Genomic DNA, 6,794 nt, shown 5'->3' with positions numbered 1-6,794 from the left:
AATGTGATATATTTCATGCAAAATATGTAATAACTATGTATATATAAGTTGAAAAGAAAACTAGGTCAGGTACAACACAACAAAACTAAGTACATTAAAGACCAAAAACAAAGAGGTGAGATAGTAGATAGTAAAACCACCACTAATATAGATTAACATCTCAAAAAAAATTACTAGAAGAATAAAAATATAAAGAGAAATCTAGAATGAGAGAGAGAGGGAGAGAGAGAAAAGAACACAATGATATTATTGATGAAATAAAATGACAGTTTTCTTTCTTTTTTTTTTGTTCTTTCTCTATTCTATTATTTATTTCGATTTTAACTAAAAGTGAATTTATTATTTTAATTACAATGGTTATGGTGATAAGTATTATAGGATAGGACAGTATTATATTAGTATCTTTTCTTTTTCTTCTTCTTCTTCTTCCTTTTTTTCATTCATATTAGAAAGTGGTTTATGCTTTCTTCATTCATCTCCATACATCTATAAGTATAGAAAGGATTATGCATGTTAAAGAAAAAAGAGAAACTTAGTACAGAAAATTATCATCATTTACATATGATTATAATAGAACATAAAATAATATACACTAACAATTATATTCAATATCTATACATTTCTATATACATACCTAATATAAGTAAAGAAAATTATTCAGATTGGAATATTCCCTTCTTTTTTTCCTTAAAAAAAAAGAAAAGAGAAAGAATGAATGAATGAAAAACTAGTTGTGTTTCCTTTCTAGTTTTTCTATATCACAGTGAATACTACTTTAATCTGTCGAACTAGAAGAAGAATAAATAAAAATGAACAAAATTAAACAATTTCATTTCATTATTCCAAAGACATTTATATCTTAAAAGCTTAATAATCTTTATGGATGATTCATCTTTATATATAAAATAATGTGAGATAAATATGAAAACAGGAAAAACATTTAATAAATGTAAATAGTAAAAATGTGTACATATATATATATATGTGCATGTGTGTACGTGTGTGTGTGTATGTGTACAATCTGGTCACTTTTAATATCCAAATCACTTCACTTCCACCCTTCTACACATTTTAAAATCTATTCTATGAACAAAATAAAAATAAAATACTCGTTATATATTTAGTTATATATAAATAGTAGTAAATTCTCTGACAAATGATAATAAATTTCTTTTATTAAATAATTATTTGTATTTAGCTTGTTACTTTAATGTATGTATCTATGTGTGTGTGTGTGTTTGTGTTCATTTGTATTTTGTAGTGTTCACAGGTATTAAGAGTTGTCATATATATAGACATACAAACATGCATACACATATATTGATATTTCTGTTAACATGGTTTATATTAAAATATAGAATATATTGGTTACCATTTATAATAATGATCATACATAAAATGAATAACAGATGTATTCTATGTATCTTAAATGAAGTGATTGTTGATTATGTGGTATAGGTAGTATTACTTGATTACAAACTGATTGACTTAATTCATTATCACTATTCATAATATATCAAATAAAATAAACACATATATATATATATATATATATATATATATATATACAGATGTATATATCTACATATACACAAAATGACCATGTGTTGAAGTTTCAACAAAATTTCTCTTTAATTCTAAGAAAAAAATATTTCACTAACGTTGTTTTCTATACATTGGAAATGAAATTTTTGTTTGTTTACTAAGTGTGTATGATCATATAGGTACATAATGTCATAGCGACGGATTGTTTACATTATATAAAGAAAATGAAACTTGACACAATTCAGTTTGTATAGATTTAGAAAAACAAACACATCTCAAAAACAGATAAGAAAAAGAGAGAAGAAACACTGCGATTTAGATATTGTTAATGAAAGGAAAAAAAGCCACGAAAAAAAACAATGGAAGCTTTTATTCACATCATTTACATTCTTGCCGTTAGTAACTGTGGCTAAAAGAAAGAAAACGATCCGTTCAGTAGACTTCTATGTAGCATGAAAACCTGCTAATGGTTAAAATGATAAATAATAGGAATTTTTTATTCAAAACTTTGCAGACTGTATTCAGTTTGTTTAATAGTTTAGTAAAAATTATCATTAAAATTAAGTAAAATTTTGTTATATTGGTAGTTTAGTGAATTAATTATGCTGAGGATATGTAATTACTCATCACAACCTCTTAGCGTAGGTATTATACACTATGATCATAATTGGTTTAGCCGACTTTTATATGTACACAAGTATGCCATCTCATCGGGATCCTTATCGATCTCGATAATTTAGAATGTCAGTGAATTTTAGAGAAAAAGATAAACTAAGAGTTTGATGATTTTTGTCATTAAAACTTGGCGGACATATTAGTAAACGTTCAATGTTTCCTTCACACCATATCAAATAGTGGGTAGAAGAATTCTGACGTAGTCGTATCATACTCATCTTGGAATACAGTAAATGTTGTGCTAATATTCTCATCACATAATAAATCATAACTTTAGTTTCATATGATTATTCTTCACAGTTTCTGACAGTTCGAAAATTGTACTCAAAGTTTTAAAAAAAATAAACCTGAATTATCACTTGATCTATATTACCAGGTGTTTTATATTTTGATCCATTTGACAGAATCCTCATCTTAGTTTAGTTTGAGGCAACTATAATTGAAAGAGATACCAACCTATTTTTATATTTTGTATGAATTCAGAAATCTGGTCAGCATTGTATGTGAAAGACCTATTACGTTTGGACGAGTATAATAGATATAAATTGTTCTAGATATACCTGAAATGTAATTGAAATTGTGAACCGATAAAAGAGAACTACGAGTAATTTGATCTTATAACATGTCATTGCCCGTGATCATTTGATTACTTTGAACTATTCGCGTAAAACAATCCATAAAATTTTGCCAAATTCATTCAAAGAAATTCGTCAAAGTAATTCCTGCATAAACGAATCATTGACCAGTGTTTTATAAGGATGAAACGTATATTATTCAACCAATTTGTATCCGAAAGATAAAATTTCAAATATAACATATCATCAAATATTTCTTCATGACTATTTTGTGATATTAGATAAGATGTAGAAAGCCCCGTTTGAGAGTGATTGTCTGTTAGCTAGCACTCAACAATATGATATGTCAAGAATATTGACTGACCCGAAATCTTTGGGTTTCGAATCCTATCACCTTGTTTCACAATCAGAAAAATTACCACTGAGTTATTCAGAGTACATCTTACCCTTTTCAAGAATCAGATACTGACATTATGTTGTAGTTTACCTAGACCGTTTTAACAATCGAATTCTATTTGAACAAGTCACGTTCCTTAAAAAAGCAGATATATACTCAATCTGAACGATAGAATTCAGTCAATACTCATGTCATAATGACAAAGTTTCGTTTTACTTTTATATAACCTGTATTACGTCTAATTGACGAAATCAACCACAGTCATAAAGAATAATCATTTCTCCCTTAGATAGTTGTAATCAAGCGTCAGAAGGCATTTGATCGATGGTTCATCACGCTTCGTGAAGTGTGTTTTAATTTTCCAAAAAGAGCTAGTCCTCCCAAACTTAAAAATATGCCTTAATAACAAGTGGGGACCAGCAGGAAACTCAAATCAAGTAGAACACCTCATCGATCACCTCCAACCATATAAAATCAAAATGTCAAATTACTTAAACTGGTGGTCACAATTTAACTTAATATACAGAAAGTGATCATTACTAAAGGACTAAATGAACACGACATTAAAAACTACTGAATAAATATTCAATGTAAATATTCATGTCCATTAGGATCTCTCCATATTGGATAATAAAGTTCCATAAATAAGATACCCTTTATTTATATTTTATGATCAAATGGTGTTCCAATTACTGATAAGATCATTCACATCATAATATTATTTAAAATCTATTTGTTTTCTTTCTTAACTATAGTCTTTGAGCATCCATAACTATTCTTTAGTTAAAAAAACATAATGACCATTATTCATTTAGTTCCAAACAAGTTATCAAACCTTTTAGATCTTCAATGTAAAGAAGAAAAAAAAAACGAACACACCTATTCATTCATGTAATGTATATAAACAAATGAGAAAAAAATACGAATTAATAAGTCAGGAAATCAGTCATCAAAATCTAGAATCGTATTTTGTTATTTACACACTAATCTAAAGGATTATATGAATATAAATTAACAGGAAATGTATTTCAACTGGATAATGGATAACAGATAATAATCTGACATATAGTTGCTTAACGGTTGAATGAATTTGAGGGAAAAAAAACTCTATAGTTCAGTCATATAAACAAATGAAATCGTGTGGTGTTTTTGGTGTACTGCTATATACCACTATGAAATGTTGTTTACATTAAGTTTTAATCATAAAACAAGTTGGCAACATATGGAAAATTCATTGTATTCTCCTTGAATGAAGGCTTTTTTAGTTCTGTCTATCTGCATATTCATGATATTACTACAACAACAACTACTACTAATAATAACAGTAATAATAATAATAATAATAATAGTGCTATTATTCATATAAATGTTAAGAGATATGTGTTGGTTTTAATCTTTCATATCCTAATTAAGAAAATGAAATGAATCTTTGTTCTTTTCTTTGGAGATTTGTATACTATCAAAATCTTAAAAATCATTCATTTTGAATAAGATTTTTAATGAAAGAAATAAACAAACAATAAGAATTTAGAAAGATCCGTTATAGTTGTTAATAAACAAATTAGTGATGTATTTCATTCGTCAGTAAATGAAGTTCATGGGTAATTATATATACAATTTTTAGAAAGAAAAATGTAAAAGACATTGAAAGATTTCAGTGAGCAATCAATTGTAATTACATCTCAGTCATACAGGAGGTCGCGACTCGGATGGCCCAATGGTAACGTCCCTGACAGTGAAGCTGGGTGACACGAGACCGAATCCGTCAGGGAGCACCAGTTCCCACAAGATTACAGATACACCTTGCTGACGAGTGCCAAGTAGCACGAAACCCGAGTCCAGGGTTTCCTGTTGACTACCTCCAACCACCATCTTATCTCAACATAGTGCACGCAATGTTGAGTCACCTAGACTGGTGGCCACATTGCAACTTGGTCGATAGCCTTTGATCTGCACTAAGAAGGACTTGACACACATGACATTGATCACCACCCAGTGATCAATTAACTGTGATTACATTGAAAGATTTCAGTCTACAATATAGTTAACCATATTCTTTTATTGTAGTCTAAATGACCAGATCTTGACATTTTTTCTTTGAAAATTACCTTGACATATGCAGTGCAAATGAAATTATTTTCTATGTTAAAAGAGAATCCATATACACATCAACATTTTAATTAGTCGTTTCTGAATTTTTCTTCTATAACTTTTAACAGCCTAGCTAAAATACTGAATTAATAAATGAGTTCTTTGTCGTTTCAAGTTTAATCATATGATATGTCTATAGTTTACATCAAGCTGTCACAAGAATAGTAATTACATAGAAAATAAGTGTTTGAATATATTGTCTTTCTGGTAGCTTCAAAAAAGTAAATAAATAGTGATCCGAGAAATAGTATTTGAATTTTATCAAAGAAAATGATGTTAAATACAAACTGCATTATTCCAAGGATCTATTGGGTGATTAAGAATGACCATGAATTGAATGTTTCAGTCATTAATGTCTCTTTTAATATGAAGCTAAATCCAAAGCTATCTGATGCTTGTACGCTAGATTAGATTCGTAATAAGTGGTTAGATTTGGTCAGCAGTGGTATCCGAGACATATATTTCGTTCCGATTGGGACTCATTAGCTAGGTGTATATAAATCACAGATAACATATCCATAATCGTAGTCTTTCCATTTGTTTTGTATCAATTTGTGTCTTAACGGTGATATCAAGGCGATCCGAACAGGGTGCTCATATACCAACCAACATTGATCAAAATTCAGCCAAAAGTATCAACAACGGGCTAATTTCAAATTCAATTAAATCTCATACCTGTTTTTACAACTGAGTAGTTATCTGGACTCAGTAAACAACTGGATAACGTGACAGAGCTTAAAGTAAACGGAACTTGGTTTGAGTTGCAGAGTAAACGCCAAGTCTGGGAACAAGCCACATTCAGCTGATGAATTTCAATTAGGACGAAACGCTTGTCCTGTTTTCTACTGCTAGCCACATTCCATCTTTAACCTGTTATTTTATTTTCACTCTGATAAATTAGTGAGAATGCTACTTAAGCATAGATGGTTGTTAGTGATAGTAGTTGCTGTTTTTCCTACCTGGAATATTTAAATTATAGAAGTGGCTAAGAAATACAAACGTTGTATGAATTTTAGTGCTCTATTAATCAGCAATTTTTGCTAAATAGTGATAGTTAGATGTAGTCAAGATGAATTAAAAGCAACCTATTTCGTTCATCAGAACAATTAAGATGACTTTTATATATCACATAATAAAGAAACGTTGATAATGCCTTTCTTTAAGATGATGAAGGGAATTACATACAAGAATAAATGTTATCTGCACTTTAACAGTAATTTAAGATGAATAAGCTAATCCTTGGTGTAGTTAGTGTCTGTCAAATGAACTGATTACTATGACAAATAATATAAGAAATAGTCCTTGCTTATGTAGAAATATCGTCTACCGTTTATCAATGTTTATCGTAATGTTTAGGTACTTTGATTAGTTTTCGGAAATCAAGTCATGAAAAAAAAACAGGAATCTTGAACTAAAGAGTATAAATCAGTCGTAAAAAACATAGAATCTGG

The sequence above is a fragment of the Schistosoma haematobium genome, chromosome 1, assembly GCF_000699445.3.
Source record: "Schistosoma haematobium chromosome 1, whole genome shotgun sequence".
NCBI classification, from domain to species: Eukaryota; Metazoa; Platyhelminthes; class Trematoda; order Strigeidida; family Schistosomatidae; genus Schistosoma; species Schistosoma haematobium.
This window is presented reverse-complemented; position numbering follows the sequence as displayed.